This window comes from Monopterus albus, unplaced genomic scaffold (genome assembly GCF_001952655.1).
Source record: "Monopterus albus unplaced genomic scaffold, M_albus_1.0 scaffold46.1, whole genome shotgun sequence".
NCBI lineage: Eukaryota > Metazoa > Chordata > Actinopteri > Synbranchiformes > Synbranchidae > Monopterus > Monopterus albus.
This window is the reverse complement of record NW_018127926.1, coordinates 676,857-693,731: the sequence shown is the minus strand read 5'-3', so window position 1 is coordinate 693,731 and position 16,875 is coordinate 676,857. Positions and strand designations below refer to the sequence as shown.

The 16,875-nt window shown below is 40.5% G+C and overlaps 1 long non-coding RNA gene across 3 annotated transcripts; it reads left to right on the top strand.

Moving 5' to 3' along the window:
* Positions 1–15,585: 15,585 nt before the first annotated feature.
* Positions 15,586–16,281, top strand: LOC109960367 (uncharacterized). Of its 3 annotated transcripts, none has more exons than XR_002274986.1 (3): positions 15,586–15,640; positions 15,818–16,070; positions 16,147–16,281. It is a non-coding gene; the product is annotated as an uncharacterized LOC109960367 (long non-coding RNA). The 3 variants fall into 3 exon arrangements; XR_002274985.1 differs by having other exon boundaries at positions 15,592–15,678; positions 15,818–16,052; XR_002274984.1 differs by having other exon boundaries at positions 15,592–15,678.
* Positions 16,282–16,875: the final 594 nt, after the last annotated feature.

The following is a 16,875-nucleotide window of genomic DNA, read 5'->3' as shown; positions in this document are numbered from 1 at the left end:
ACAGAAACGTCAACCGAGACGTCTCTCTCTCACCAGCTTTGCAGCTGGCTCTGGCAGTAGTCACAACATGAAGAAAATAATGTGTGTGAATGTTGATTATGTGGGGTGTATCTAAAAACACTGTAACACAACAATTCACATTAAGACAAATATTATGGTCACTTTTACCGTCATAATAACATTTATCCCTGACTGCAGCCTTTCTCTGCTTTAACTAACCTTGCATTTAACAGCCTGAGGAAGACATCCTGGCTACACTAACATCTTCTAATACAACAGATCTCTAATCAATATCTATCTAACTAAGAAAGTACCTAACAAAGAGAAAAATAAAGTACATTGAAAATCTCATCAAGATGATAATGGATGGCAATTCAAGTGACATAAAACAGTTAGGGGAAGATGATGATGAGGATGAGGAGGACTGGACTCCCCAGGCTGTGCATGATGATGGAAGTTCAGATAGCAGTGATGAGGAAAACTATCAAGATGAAAGTGTGGCCCAGACAAGCACAGAAGTTGAGGTCCCGACAACGCAGGACACAACCAGAAAGGAGTCAGTGAAGGGCAATGCAAAAAGGAAAGAATACAGATGGAGAAAAATACAATATCAAGCTCCATCTGTCAATTTCATTGCATGTGTTGAGGAAGGCACAGAGGACAAGTGTCACTGGACACCATATATGCATTTCAAACAGCTTGTCACTGATGAAATGCTACAGGAAACTGCAGAACAAACAAACCTGTACAAAGAGATAGAGCAGGTTCTAGGCATGTACATGCATAAGGGGTTAGTACAGATGTTCTGTGTGAGAGCCTACTGGGAGACAGAGACAAAGCTCCCTGCAGTCTGTAATGTGATGTCTCGAGGTCGGTTTCTGAATTTGCTGACACTGATTCACTTTCAGGACAACCTCAGTGTGTCTGATGATGCAAAAAAAAAAAAAAAACTGTTGAAGCTCAGGCCATGGTTACAAAAACTGTGAAAACAGTTTCTCTGCAAACCTCCTGAAGAACGCCATGCAGTTGATGAAGTTATGGTGCTATTCTAGGGAAAATCTCATCTACGTGTCTACATGCCTGCAAAGCCTCACAAATGGGGTTTGAAGATGTGGGGATGTGCTGGACAAAGTGGCTTTCTTTATGACTTTGATGTTTGTCAAGGTGCAGAAAATCCAGACAGAGAAAAGTCTGAAGTTGATGTTACAGGAGAAGCTGACATCAACACTTCCAGCAGGAAAAAATCACAAGGTCTTTGCAGCCAACTACTTTACATCAGTTCCCCTGGTGCAACACCTGAAAGAGAGAGGAATCCACTACATTGGCACGATCCGGATGAACAGGGTGAAAGACTGCACCATGATGGATGAAAAAGAATTTGAAGAAAAATGGAAGAGGGTCAATGGACTTCAGAGTGAACCAGGACAACAACATCATTGTAAGATGGTACAACAACAAAGCAGTGAACCTGATTTCCTCTTTTGTTGGCATTGAGCATGTGGGAAATGTGAAACGCTGGGATCGCAAATCCAAAACTCACATAATGGTTCCCAGACCAGCCATTGTTGAAACATATAACAAGTTCATGGGAGGTGTTGATTTCCTTGATATACTGTCTGCACTTCACAAGTACAGCTTCAGATCCCAAAGATGGTACATGTACATCTGGTGGCACACTGTTACAGTGGCAGAGACCAGAAGAAGCTAGAGCTCCAGATGAAACACTTTGGTTGGCACTTCTCTCACCAGTGCAGGAAAGGCCAAAATCAAGTGTGGCAGACCACTATCCTCTCCAGAAGCAACACCAGCCTGTAAAAAGTCAAGGTGCAGTGTGCCTCTTGATGTAAGAAGGGATGGCATTGATCATTTTCCAACATGGGAAACCCGACAGAGATGCAAGCACTGCACCGGCAATCACTTCTCACATGTCTACTCTGAAAAGTGTAAGGTGCATCTTTACCTGATCAAGGACAGAAACTGTTTTTGTGCCTACCAAAGTGCACTAAAAGTGCACTAAAAAGGCTGTAAAAACATTTTATATATATAAAAAAGAGAGAAAAACTGCCTGAAATGTTCTATAGTTTCAAAATGTTATGGGAAACATTTGCTTTTGTATCTAAAATTTACATTTTTGTGAGCGAAAAGTTGTCAAAAACGCCCCATGTATCAAATGTGATACAAAAAAAATTATCATAAACAAAATGATATGGCACATTTTTTAAATTGTTTAATAAACATCTCAGTTCCAAAAAATTATAATTTTCTGGCTATTTTTTATGTGTCAGGGCTTATTTAGATTTACTAAATAGAACTCTTGAATAAATCAAACAAATCAAATAATGTAAACATCATATTTTGAACATCTGAATCTCATGCAGAACCCAGTGTACCATTTTTTTTTTTTGTAAACTACCTTTCAACCTGTCCTTTCATCAGTCCTGGTCTCCTCATAGCTAATTGTCCTCACCCTCAGCAGGGGGATTGAGTTAATTTGCTGTTCAGAGGATTCAAAGCCATTTAATGAAGGGGTTATTTTACTGCACACACAGTCATGTAGCTGTTGCACAACATGGATGCCTCTTTTAAAGCAGGGCTTTATGGGCCCAACCAAATACTGTACATCAATAGTTACTGTTCAGAAAAAAATTTCCAGCTTGCTCTTCTACAGCCATGGAGATAAAATTCTAATTTTCTAATATGTTTATCTTAAATTCACTAGGACAACTATGTGAGACAGGACGATGAGGAACACGACTCATTCTTGAGCCATAAGGGATATTGTCTTGCTAAACTCAGCTCTGTTTAACTAATGCCCCCTTGTTTTTTCCTTTGGAGAAACAAACACGATAACACAACAGAAGTGTAGGGCATGGATTGCAACAGCAGTTACACTTAGGCGGGTAGGTAAAAATAACTGCACAACAATAATCACATACATAGTAAACAGGCACACTGCTACAACACTCACAGCAAAAAAAAAGAAGATAACTGAACCATGTGAACATAAACAATAACACTGAAACAAACAGTCTCTATCCACTGGGGCACACTGGCAAATCAGATAAAGATACAGCAGAGATAAAAAAAAAAGCATACATTAATTTAAGATGAATAAGAACTCAGTGAGTGCTTGCATAAAGATCTTTATTTGCTGTCTGAGCTCACCTTGAGATGCATGAATTATACTGGGATGAGATTGTGTTCATAAGGAGAGCTTTCTGATTTCTCTGCCCAAGATCAAAAAAAGAAGCAAAAGTTCAGCAAAATCTGAGAATTATTTTAGAGCTTGATGAGATCTTTTCTAAACATAAAAGGGGGTGAATTTGAGATTTGTTGCACCTTTTTTTGTTCTTGAGAAAAAATGAGAGACAGGAGCAATAAGTCATACTCTCATTTTGGTTTCACACCGAACTCACAGTTGTCTATGAGAAACAGACCAAATGAGACATTTTTGAGATATCTTCTATAATTTTCTTTTCCTCTGGGTATTATGCATATATTAAAACCTAGAGCAGAACCCTCCAATTCCCACTTGGAGGATGCATGCAACTCACAAGCACATATGGCTCAGACTGTTTATATCACTACTTCATGAATCTGGCATGATAAGCTAGATCAAAAAGTGTCAAAGAAAAAGTCACTCCATTCCTAAATCAGCACATTCAGTCAAAGAGCTGTCAAAACTGTGGCAATGTGCTCACACACTGCACACTGCAATCAGTGAACACACCAAGCATCCCTGCCTGTCTTCTAAATAAACACAGTCTGTCTAGGTCTGCCTAGTGCCGCGTTGAGCTCATACTATAATTAGCTGCCTAATCATAATCATTGTTACATTTCTCTCGTTCACTTCCTGTGCAGGGGGAAATCTCAGTCCAATTTACATCATTAAAGTAATTGCCCAATACTTGCTAATGCACCAGTTAATGCCAACTTATGCCAATCTAGCATCCCTGCTAGCTCTCATTTGCCATGATTAGCCACTGATGCTAACTGAGCAAAGCAGGGGGAGACACATCAAGAGTTGCTTTCTGGCTGATACTCTAAAAATATGCTCTAATAAATATACACACATGTGGAATCTTGTCAGTTATTTTGTTTGTGTGTGTATGAGAGAGAAAGAGAGATACGCTAAAGATTAAAGCTTGGCAGATATCTGGACTGATATCATTTTGACTTAAGTGACATTACTTGGAAGTGTATCAGATAGTCAAACAACTTCCTCTGAAACTACAAAAGGCACATATGCTTATCTGTAAGAAATACACCACTTAGGCTGCATTTTCTATGTTGTAAGCAAATTCTGTTGTATCTCTTTACAAGGATCTGTGTGAGTTCAGTTTGTACTTGTACATTCTGTACCATCATTTATTTGTATTCAGGCTGTAATCTGTCACTGCCAAACATATCACTTTAACAGGACCAATGAAAAAGCAAAGTATCAACAACAAAAGCCAAGCATTAACTATCTTTTCTATTTGTTAGCTGACTGGACATGTCAGTTGACCAGTTTGCCAGTTGCACATTAAATGCTGAAGTGAAATGTCTCACCCCATATCATGGATCTCACACTAGTTTATCACCAACATATGCACTTTGTTGAGCATTTGAGGACAACTTTACAGTGATCAACTTTAAAACTGTTAACTGAATGCATGAATAGGTTTGGTCTTTGAGCCTCATTTGGGAAGGAGCACAGGCTCAGCACAGCCTTCAGGCCACCTGAAGGACCCACATGTACAACATACTTGGAGGACCCAGCCCCTGAACAGGAGCACAACAGCTGACTGCAGAGGAGGCTGAGAGGGACAGGTGTAATAAAATAACAATAGGACATTACAATTCTGAACAAACAGCAATTGCACACTGATACAACTTCAAGGTTTTAAACTATCAAAGGGTTGAGGGTTATTTTCTTTAATCAACACTTGCAAACAGTGAAAACATGCAAACTCTGCACAGAAAGGCCCCAGCTCAGCCTGGGTTCGAACCTGGAACCTTCTTGCTGTGAGGCAACAGCTGGTAGTGCCAGCATCTGGTTTTCTTTGCAGTTGCCTGGGGTCCTCTTTACTAATGGCATTCACGCGAAACACTGTGCTAACATTAACGTTAGCAGCCACAAAGTGGTTCTTAGGACATGTAGCTTTGTTATTTTGACCCCTTTTGAATAATCTAGTTAACTTCTTTTTTTTAAAGTTACTTTTGGTCTCGCATCTTGTCTTCTTTTTGAGCATTCCTCTGATGTTTTCTACATTTTGCCATGGTTGTTTGTTTTTTCATTCAGGAGGTTGCCAGAGCAGCTCATAACGTGACAACACTGTGATATTAAGCTGACCAATCAGTGTCAACAAATAATGACATTATGCTGTACCTCTTCTTTGTCAATATTATTGACATTCACAGGCCTTCTGTAATACAGGCCCCTGGACTGTGAATAAAACTTCATTAATTTAAAAATGAGCAGAGACTGAATAGAATCTTTGGATTTTTTTCTCAGCCTTGTTCAGTATCATGACTCATCATAGCACTTCATGGAAATATAACAGTGTAATTCATGTTAGTAATTATTTGTTCATAATTGAGGCTTTAAAGGTTTCCACTCTTATGTATATTTGTTTCATATACTTAAAGATGTTTCACACTGCGCTAGCTTAAAGGATACCACTTGTTTAAGCTGTGTCCTTTGGAGCTGAGTCTCTTTTCCCAAGTAGATACAGTACTAGAAACAACTGAATGTATAACTCCACACTCCACTACAGATAGACAAAGTGTTGGGTTAATAAGAGAGCATTGAGGTTCCCTGGGGTGGTGTCTGTCTCTCAGCTTAGCCAGAAAAGACAGAAAAGGGAGAGAGCTAGAACGACAGAGAGAAGTGATAATGATATCTTGCGTAGGTCAGAGGAGAGAGTGCCAGGGAGACTCTAACCCTGAATGTCTATTTGGAGGAACAAGTGCACTGCTTACGGTCAATTAACCTTGAGGGCTGTTACTGTGTGCGGTCAGTTCAGGAACACACACACAGAGGACCCCTGAAGCTAGGAAGAGAGTAATTTACTGAAGACATGCCTAACCCCTTCATCCTCATGCTGTCATTCTGTTTAACAGCAGCTGACAGAGAAACAAATGTACACACACTCAAGTCTTCTTGCCTCTTTCTTTGTCTTTCTCTTTTTTCAAAGCCTGAAGACACATGCAAACACAAATCTTAGCTTTCCCTTTTCATGAATTTGATATGTCCTTCACTCTACCATGCAGTATGCAGTTGATATTGCTATGATTATTAGTTTGAAAGTTATTCACTTGTTGGTTTAGGGGTAAAATGAAGGCTTCACTGAGTGGACCACAGGCAAAGCAGTGAAGACGTCACATTTCTGAAAGTTTGTGTTCTGCTTGTTCAACAACACATTGATAAACTGCACATTCTCTGTTACTGGCTGATTGTTGCAGTATAGAGTGATACTTCATGTCCTGTACTCAGCTATGTGAGGTTGTGTGAGAGGAGCGCAGCCTCTCCCACCTCTAAACAGAGACCAACATGGAAAAATACAGTTGGAAAGCTAGGTAGGACTGTCTGTGTCAAACCATGAGTCCCTGTCTCACACAGCAGGGTGTACTGAGTGACAGCACTCACTTTCCATTGACAGTGACTGGGCAGCAGTCACAGGGATTTGTAACCATATGTGTTACAAGTGCTTATTTAGATTTGTGTTACTGCTCATCTACCTTATATTTCACTTGTATTGTGTGGCATTCATGTGGACGGCAAAGTAAGAATTTCATTGTACAGGGAAACACATTTCCTAACTGTGCATATGACAAATAAACACTTTGACCTTGACATTTGACCTTCGAAGTTCTCTGCAGCGCAGCCAAGCACTTTGGCCACAAGGGGGCTCAGATACAGTCAGCAGCCTGTGCAGCACTGATAATGGTCAATAATCATTTAAAATATTCCTGCATCTAAATTATGATATGGATCAGCACCAGAATCTCAGCAATTGTTCCGTGGGTCATATCCTACCTCTTCAAAAAAATAGAAATTCAAAATCCGTTCATTACTTTTTGAGTTATCCTGTTACCAAATGAACCAACAAATGCTGGCAAAAACATAACCCCCCATCCTTTGTAAAGAAAAAACTAGCCCAAATCAGCTTTATTCATTAAATACAAACTGCATGGATTTGGGTCAGTAGTTTTTGAGCTATTGTGTCAAAATCAAGTGTTAGAAATGTTGTTGGTGGTGCTCAGTGAAAAATCAACCCTTGGTGAGTGTTAGTCAAACTAACACACACAATCTCCCTCTTTTGTGACTAAGAGTTAGCTTCACTGATTAAACAGGGACAGTGTTCTCTTTTAGTAAGTTGTCATTTATTCAGTAATTCCAGGCTATTAATGAAAGAAAATCTTCTGAACCTTGCAAAGATTCCCCCTCCTTGTATCTTTCTCTATATATCACTTGTTTTTCACCACATCTTATTTTGGCTTATTTTTAATATATATACAGTACTTATATTTTGATATAAAGATGACTTTTCAGTCTGAAGCAATACAGAAAGAAAGAGCAGAAGATAGAGGTACTATGGATGCATACATGTAAAAAGAGCTGAATAGAAACACCTACAGAATTCATTTTCCTGTTATACCCAGTATGTCCCCTCGCTGACCTCTGGGACAGAGGTTCTCATAAAGGATGCATATATTAGGAGGAGGGCCTTTTAAAGGCCAGTATGACTGTCTCCCTGATTTAAGAGCTATGGCTATAACCCCGTGTATAAGCATAGGTGTACATTTGTGTCTGTGTGTAATTCTGTGCTTGCATTCACACCTGTAAATCTATGCCTTTTGTGAAGGCAGTGTTGCTGTGTGTCAACTGCGACCTTGAATGGGCAGCATATCACTGTTGAGGACACAAGGCTCGTGTTCGCCTTTGCTATAATCTATGGCTCTACCCAGTGTGTGGCCAGGCATAGAAAGAGCGTGCAGACAATGGTGTGTGCGTGATAGTGTGTGGGCAGTGTGGTGGACAGATTGAAGGAATAAAAAGCACATTTATCAGATTCATTGTGTGGAGGCGAATACACTCATGCCCCTACCATAATAAACTTGTAGACATCATAATTCAGAATTTGTTCTAAAATAGCCATAAATTTGACAACCAGTTCTTGTTGTCAAAACATGAACATACCTCCACAAATGTTACTTCATTGGATCCCAACTCTTGTGGGATGTTAAGTGTCTGACATCGGTGTGGTCTGGTGTTGCTGTTTCTATGAAGAACCAAATCTAGTTGTAATGAGTAGCACACCCCAGTTGATTGCAATCAGCACCGGTGAGTCAAATCAACACACCACAACCCCAACTCCAGTTCCATTTTCCTCCTTCTGACTACTCTGAATCCCTTCTGTGCAAACAAAAGCAGAAAAGAGAGGTGAGAGCAGTGAGAAGTGGAAAGAAAGGGGTGCAGATGAAAAGAGGAAGGGGCAAAAATGCTAAAGAGAAAAGGATCATCACTAGGGAAACACATGCTGGAATAAAGTGCATATTATTTCAAGCTTGGATTATGTAGATTTTGTTTTGGTAACCACATCCATAAAGTCCACACAAACTGAAAGAGGAATGAAGACAACAGGTTGAGACAATAGAGGGGTTCAAAAGAGGGAGGTAAGTTAGAGAGATGCGGTGACTGACAAAGGCACATATAAACACAAAACCAGTTTCAGAAATACAGAGGTGTGATATATAGAGAAAACAATGTTCGCACAGGAGAAATGAGAAGTGAGTGTTAAGGGAATATAATAAGGCTGATGTGTTCAACTGTTGTCTCACAACATTAAACTCTGATATGGCTGCAGTGAGAATAGAGAACAATAACACTGAAGCTTAAATCGTCACCCTCCTCCTCCCCTCTCAGTTAAGACCTTGACCACCTCCTTCTCTTCCACCTCACTTGATTTATTTTAGTTCTGTAACTTTTCATGTCAGCACACTGCATGTGCTGACACATACAGTAGATCTTTGAAAAACACTCTTGCTTTGCATCTTATGATGAATGTGTGGCTGCTTCTGACTAAAATATGTTGGGGAAACCTTTTTTTTTTTTTTTTTTTTTTTTACAGACACCCGATGTCCTTTTCCTCTGTGTGTTGGTCCATAAAAGACTGCAGTGAAGGATTCCGTCTTGTATCCTCACTCATGACTCCCTCAAGAAGCCTCTTTGCTCCTTGATCCTTGCTCCTCAAAACAAGAATGGCAAACTGGCATGACTTCCGGGTCAAGTGAGGAGAACAAGAATGGCAAACTGGCGACTTCCGGGTCAAGTGAGGAGTGAACAAGAATGGCAAACTGGCATGACTTCCGGGTCAAGTGAGGAGTGACGAGCAAGGCATGATCAAATAAGAGAATTTTGATTTATCTAGTGACACCAGGAATATATATTCCCATGTGACTTTTTTCATTAAACTGAGCATCATTGGCCCAGAATTTTATAAAATGACTTACTCATCGTGGTAATGTCAGTCTCAGTTTCCAAAACTATTGTAGCATCTGGGTGGAGCAGATCGTAGCAGGGCCCCCCCAGCATGCCCTGCTAGGGCAGACACTGAGTTACTGTTCTGTTCATGTTCTGTTATGGGGGTGGGACCAGTTAGCTGGGGCAGAGCACCATGACTAAAGGGGTTTATGGGCTTTGGCATATATGTAAATAGTTGTTGATAATAAAAGGCAGCGCTGTGGGGTCACAGGGTGTATAGGGCACATGGTTGCGCACAAAAGGCACATTCTGTCTCCAGCTTCCTTCTTCCTTCAGCCTATGTTACATTATTATCTGGTACCTAGACAGACTCTGTAGCTGTAGAGTAAATTTTTGTTTTCCTAAGGAAAGGATGTGTGGTATCCTGTGATCACAATAGAATTTAACCTGGCATATTGATTGGACTCATTTGAATCATTTGGCTTTTTTTTGTCTTAATAAATCTAAGATAGTTACATTTATGTATGTATGTATGTATGGTGGATAAATGTGCTCTGTTGTGCAGTTTGCTTATACATTGCTGCAAATCTACTCCTCAGCTGTCAGTGGCATTAAAACTGCATTTCTCTTCAGATTATGAATAGTTTTTTTCTGCAGCTTTGCCAACTTCCCCTTTCACTTACAATTTCTGTGTTGTCCTTATTATTGCTACACTTCAAAGCTCGATCACTCGAGAGCATCTGGGAGGAGACTTTGATGTACTTGACAACTCAGTAATGAGGATGTTTATAGTAATCCGATCTGAGACCCCATTAAGAAATTAGAAAATTGTGGGTCATGTTTGTTGATATCATTCAGCTATGCCACTGCTGATTATTAATGGACAAGACGGTGACAGCATTCATGGATAAAGTTCAAGCTCAAAGTGGAGAACATGAGCTGCAGTATATCTAATCCTCTCTTGATGGTGCTCACTTTAAGCTAGTTTTAGGATGAGTCTCGATCTCCTCTAATCATCACTGTCTCCCCTTCATAGCATTTCCTGGGTTTCAAAGTCTCACACATAACAAATATGACACACTACTGCACTATTGTTTTTGAAGGAGTCAACGGTATTAAGTGTTTATAGCAAACTAAACAACCCACCCACACTTGGTGGGGGTAAGGTTGTGATGTTGGCATGTCGCTGTTGCTTTGTGTCAAGTAGTCAAAGTCTCCCGCTTCCATCCCGTCTTGTGCGGTGGTGCCGCTCCGCTCTGCCTGCAGAGTCAGAATGCACTCTGTCAGCCTCTGTCAGTAAACAGGTTTGACTATATGACACATTCACTGGCATATTTACAAATAATAATACTATATACACTTATGTGTATATTCATAGTACACACAGGGGTGTGCACATTCAGAAGACGACATGTAACATGCAATGTTAATACAATTCCGTCTGTCCTGTCACTATCAAAGTTTGACTGTCAGTCATCAGGTTTTGGTTTGTGTAACCTTTTGTCTGTTAGTGTGTATTGTATCAGTATAAGTTTTACACCCCTTGTGCAAGAAACACACTGACAAAAGAGATCAGATTAGCAAAGAGGAGCATGGCCTTTTTAAAAAACTAAAGATCAAAAAGGCACCAGGCCCAGATGGTGTGACACCCTCCTGCCTGAAAGCTGGCTCCTGTCTTCACACAGATCTTCAAAAGATCACTGGAGCTGTGTGTAGTCCCCCCTGCTTCAAACACTTCACCATCATCCTGGTCTCCAAGAAACCCCCCATCAGCAAACTGAATGACTACAGACCTGTCACCCCGAGATCTGTAGTTATGAAGTGTTGTGAGATACTGGTGTTGGCCCACCTGAAGGACATCTTAGACCCCCCTGCTGGACCCCCTGCAGGGGCCTACAGACAGGAAGCTGAGCAACTGGCCCTGTGGTGTGGTCGCAACAACCTGGAGCTGAATACGCTCAAAACTGTGGAAATGGACTTCAGGAGGAGGCCCCCCACTTTATCCCCCTTCACTATATTTAGCAGCACTGTACCACAATCCCACAGAACTTGAAGTGGTCGTCCAAAATCAGCACCATCACCAAGAAGGCACAGCAGAGGATGTACTTCCTGCGCCAGCTCAGGAAGTTCAATCTGCCCCAGGAGCTGCTGATACAGTTCTACAGAGGAATCACTGAGTCTGTTCTCTGCTCTTCCATCACTGTCTGGTTTGGCTCAGAAACCAAACAGGACAAGTACAGACTCTAGAGGAAAGTTAGGACTGCAGAAAGAATCATCGGTGCCAGCCTGCCCTCCATGGAGGACCTGTACACTTCACGGGTCAGAAGAAGAACGGGCGGAGAAGATTTCTGCAGACCCCTTACACCCTGGACACAAACTGTTTGAACGGCACTACCAGACACAAGGACAGTTTCTTCCCCCGGGCCATCACTCTCATGAACAGCTACATCATGTTTATACATTGAACAGGGCAGAACAAACACCACAGTGCAATAACTTATAGATATAATCATTGTACATACCAAATAACTATTTTTAAACTTGTGTATATATGTAACATTGTTTTTTTGTCTTATTTTTTACTTGTTATCTTGTTATTCTGTCCTTTATTCTGTTTCTATTCTATCTGGTGCACAGTGGGGGCCACTGAACTGGAGTCATTTTAACTTTCTTAGCAATAAAGATTATGATTGATTGATTGTTCTATAGTTTACTAGGTACTGAAAACTGTTTATGTATAATTCACAGGCATGAATTTCACATTAAATTTTTAAAAAACATATGTATACATGTCTTGTTTCTGCTCTCACTTCTTTTGAAACACAAATCTTCATAGCATGATGGTGGAAACCAATATGCAGTGCTATCTTTTCTCTCTGAAACATTTGAAACAAATCCAGTAAGGGCCATCTGTGGTGGATAAAATAAGCATTTTAAATAAAACACTTTGAGTCATGTGGCAGTGTAACAAGAAAACAAGCACTGGAGGAAAAGCGGTGATATCATATTGTCGTCTGCTTTCTGTAAATGGACAGGCAACATTTTGTTTATTTTTTCCAATGTTGTCCGCTCCAGTGTTGCTACTCAGTTTGTGTTAAAAGTGTTCAGTCACTGAATAACCTCAGAGAAACATATCACACTTTCAGACCTACCAGAACATTACACAAATGTGTGGACTTTGTCAACCCACAGAAGACATCATTCTCATGGCATTATTATAATTTTTTTCCATCCAGGTTTTCATCTAAATTACTTAAAGTCCACTTTAAGTAATACAATGGACATTTTATTCCTAAGAACAGCCAAAAGCGCACTTTTTACTGTACAAAAGCAGCTGGGGTTATGTGGCACATAGACACCGCAACAAGACAGCAATACTCATGGAGACACAAACTCACTGAGATCCATCACACTGATTCACCCTGTTTACCCAGGTATACTGTACAAGGTAAAGTTTAAGTCAGAACAAGCTTTACTTGTATCTTTTCTATATAGTCAACTTTTACATCATTGTTACTGAACATTTTATATTATATCTTTTTCTGCTTTGCTTTAAAGCTTTTTTGATAAAAGCAGACAGCAATAGACACAGTCACAGATTATGTTTATGTGCCCTCTGCACATCATTATATGATAAAGCAGATACATTCAAATTTAATAGAAACAAACACGACAAACTTCATATAAACAGTTTAGACGATCTTGATCTCAGCACTTTGGAGAGAAAGGGGTCATTGGCCTCCTGCGTATATGTAAAGGTTGTTTATCATGGTTCAAATCATGGTCCTTGTAAAGTCAGGAAAGAAGAGAAGGCAACTGGGTTGAATAAAGTCTATGTATGGATAGAAGCAGGAGTAAACACTAGGCTGTGTAATTCATAACTAGCTCTCACATACGTAGATTTAAGTTCAACTGAGCATAGAAGAGAGGCAAATTGTTGTCATAATCAATAAAAGTTATGGGGTTATAGTTGTAATTCTGAGAATAGCACACACTTTCTCACACACAACACTGAGCAGAACCCACTTAACCTCTTAATCCAAAGGAATAAAAAGCAACATGTCTCCCCATTAGGTCTTTGCTGTTCTTGTCTATCACTTGTCTCTCCTCCTCATGTTTCTTCCTTTGCTACTTTCTGGTCTCCATTTTGGCTCGTAGTAAAATGTTCCATAACATAGTAATAAAACAAGTCCTCCAACCTACTGTATATGAATGGTCGTTTGTCCCTTCCCTCTCATATGCACCATATGGGTCAAGAAAAAAATTGCAACAATTCCAAAATGATTTACAACATACTATATGTCACACTACTAAGCTATATGGAACTTTGCCATCATGGACACAGCAATAAACACCATGGCTAGCTACTAGCAGGCTAGCTAGCGGCAAGCTACTGGAACACTTATCTTGTTTAGGGTTACAGGTAGGAACAAAAAGTTATGGGTCATGTTTAGGAATAAAATTATGGCATGTTCAACAAAAGCTCTTTAAAAACACACGCCAGACACTGAACCTGTGCCTCTAACTCACTTTCTTATGTATGTTAATACTGTTACTAGATGTTGCCAAACTATTACACGTCACATTTTGTTGTAATAATCTCCTGGCACAAACAATGTATACTGTCATACCCTACAGGAGGACGATCTCCAAGAATAACTACTCAACCCAGACTATCTGAGAAGAACCAGTTGTTCACAATATATAAAACATACAGTATGTTGCACTACTTTTGACTCATTAACGTCATCTCATATTTTAGGCCACTTTTCTTTTTAAATTACAATACATTCTAAATTGCATATTGGTTTTTACTGACACTAGGAGTTACAAAGTGCTAATAAAGTCACCCAAATATGCTTCAGTGCTGGGAATTATGCTCATTTTTAAGCATTTTTAATTCACAATTCTGGTGATGTTGGAAGCAAACATAACATATTTTTCATGCATAATAATCTGCCCTGAAAGTTCTAGAGAAAATAATTAATCATACAATGTGCAGTGAGACTTAAGTTTGTACAAAGGAGTGACAGATTAAAGGGAAAATTCAATTAAAAGTGTCTTAGTAAAGTGTTGGGCCACCATATGGAATAGCTCTGAAAACCCTACCCCATCACTGACCAAGCTTCTTTGACCAGTGCCAAAATGACTTTGCTCAGAGTCTTCTGATCAGTACTCTTGATAGGCCTGCTTGTCAGCAGCTTGTGTCCTACATGCTGACAGCCAAGTTTTATTGACCATCACATTGCCAACAGCATGGCTACACTGGGCTGTTGTGGGCAATTCACTTCAGGTACCAGTGACAGATGAAATATGATACAGCGAGGCCAGTTGGAGTAATAGATTCAAGGCTTATCAGATGCCAAAACACTGCACGGTGGTTTACAATATTATGAAATAGGATGTCACAGCGCTCGTAAGAAACCCAGCCGACAATGTCACTGCGTTCTTGTCATCAAGAAATCTTCCAAGTGCTTGCACACGATTGGCGCCTTGCCAGATGATGTTACATTGCTTTCCAGCAAAAGCTGAGCCAGGTTCAAGTTTTGTTGCTTGGCAAGCCTGCATTTATTTGACATGGGGGTCATTTAAATGAATGATATTTTCTTACATGTTTCTGTTTAACTTAGCATGGTCTTGCAAAGGGTATCACGGTGGTTTTATCTCCATCAATCAGACCTTAAAGGCAGTCCTTCCCAAATCCTAACCAAAGAGTTTAACAAATTTTGTCATTTACAGTAAATATACACTCATCGGCCACTTTATTAGGTAAGCCGGTAATATTGTTTGCAATTCAGTGCAACACTTCCGTCTTAACATCCATGCTTATGAAGCTCAAAATGTTTCAGTTTTTGGTGAAATTGTCATAAATGTATAAATTCAGTTATATGTTTATTATTGAGGCCATAGTTAAAGGTGGTGTTGTACATTTCTGACAATTTCTGTTACGTCCGTGGCCCTGTCCACCCCCAGCACCGCATCAGCTGGCATGGGCTGTCACAGTGGCTCCGCCCCTGCACAGGTGGGAATGCATTCTAGGCGGCGAGGAACACCTGCTCACAATTACCAGACTAGTACTTAAGGGGAGGGTTGGTGCGTCCTTGTTGTCAGGTGATCTCTTGTAGTCCTGCTGGTAACCTGTCTTTGTGCTCATGACTAGGATTCCCCTGTGTATGAGCTGTTTTCTATGTTGTTGAACCTGAGTTCAGGTAGTAACGAACTGCATGCCCTTCTTATTTTTTGAAGGGTCGCTTTCTGTTTGAACTGTTTGGACTATTGTGGACTTGTTGGTTTCAGCCATTTTGTTTTAGCACTATTTGGTGCCTGGACTGTGAACTGTTTCTTCAGGTGACACTCCTCAGGATGAGGAGACCAACTCTTGCTGGGACTGGTTGCAGGCTCTGGGTCCCAATTGTCAGCCTTCCTCACACCATCCTACTACCTGCTCTGCCATCTGCTGCGAGCCTGATCCTCACCTTCCACGACAGTAGTACTGCACGTCAGACCAGTGATCTCCTGTGCCAGCTCCTACACCTCCCCTGGACTGTGTTTTATGCCTATGGCGCTCACCTGGCTAGACCCAGTAAATTCTGCTACTCAGGTCCTCAGTATAACTATCAGTATTGCCATTCCTGTAGCATCCCTGTTACTCATTCTCATCCTCTGCTTTTCTTTAGCCAGCTGCACCTCTCCTACAACCTCGGGTGGTATCTCTAGCAGTCCAGTCAACCCAGCACTCCCCACTGCCCTGAGATCGCCTGACGAGACCGGTTCTGACCACTTCTCATTTCTGTAGTCATTAAAATACATTTACCTGGTCAAGTCTGAGTCTGAGTTCTACCTTTTTCTGAGTCCAAACTAGCACATATACGGTTCGCCGTAACAGTTTCAGCATAAGCTGAAACATTTTGAGCTTCATAAACACAGATGTTAAGGCAGGATTGTTGCATTGAATTCCACACAATTGCAAAGGTGTACCTAATAAAGTGGCCGATGAGTGTATATAGACTTGTTACTACTGTAGTGTACTTCACCACCTTGCAGTCTCGAGATCTGACATGGATTTTTTCATAGAGCTCACAATTGACGTGTGTGTCTGTCTTTGTCTGTGTGCATGTACACAGATATGTGTGTCAGTGTGCCTATGTCTGCAGAGGCATCTAAGAGCTCTTCACCTCTGCCAATATTTCCCATGTGTCAGAATCAAGGCTGTGAGTTGTTTCCTCTGATATCACTGTGGAGTTTGGTTCTGTCATGTGGCTATCACATTGGAGAGCTTTGTAGAGAGGAGTCATTAGCACTGGCTAGCAAATATATGCATATTCCTCCTCTCACGTATTCAGTGCCATCGAATTTACATGCCATAATGAGATTCTTCATAATATGATACAGCAAGATTATATTCC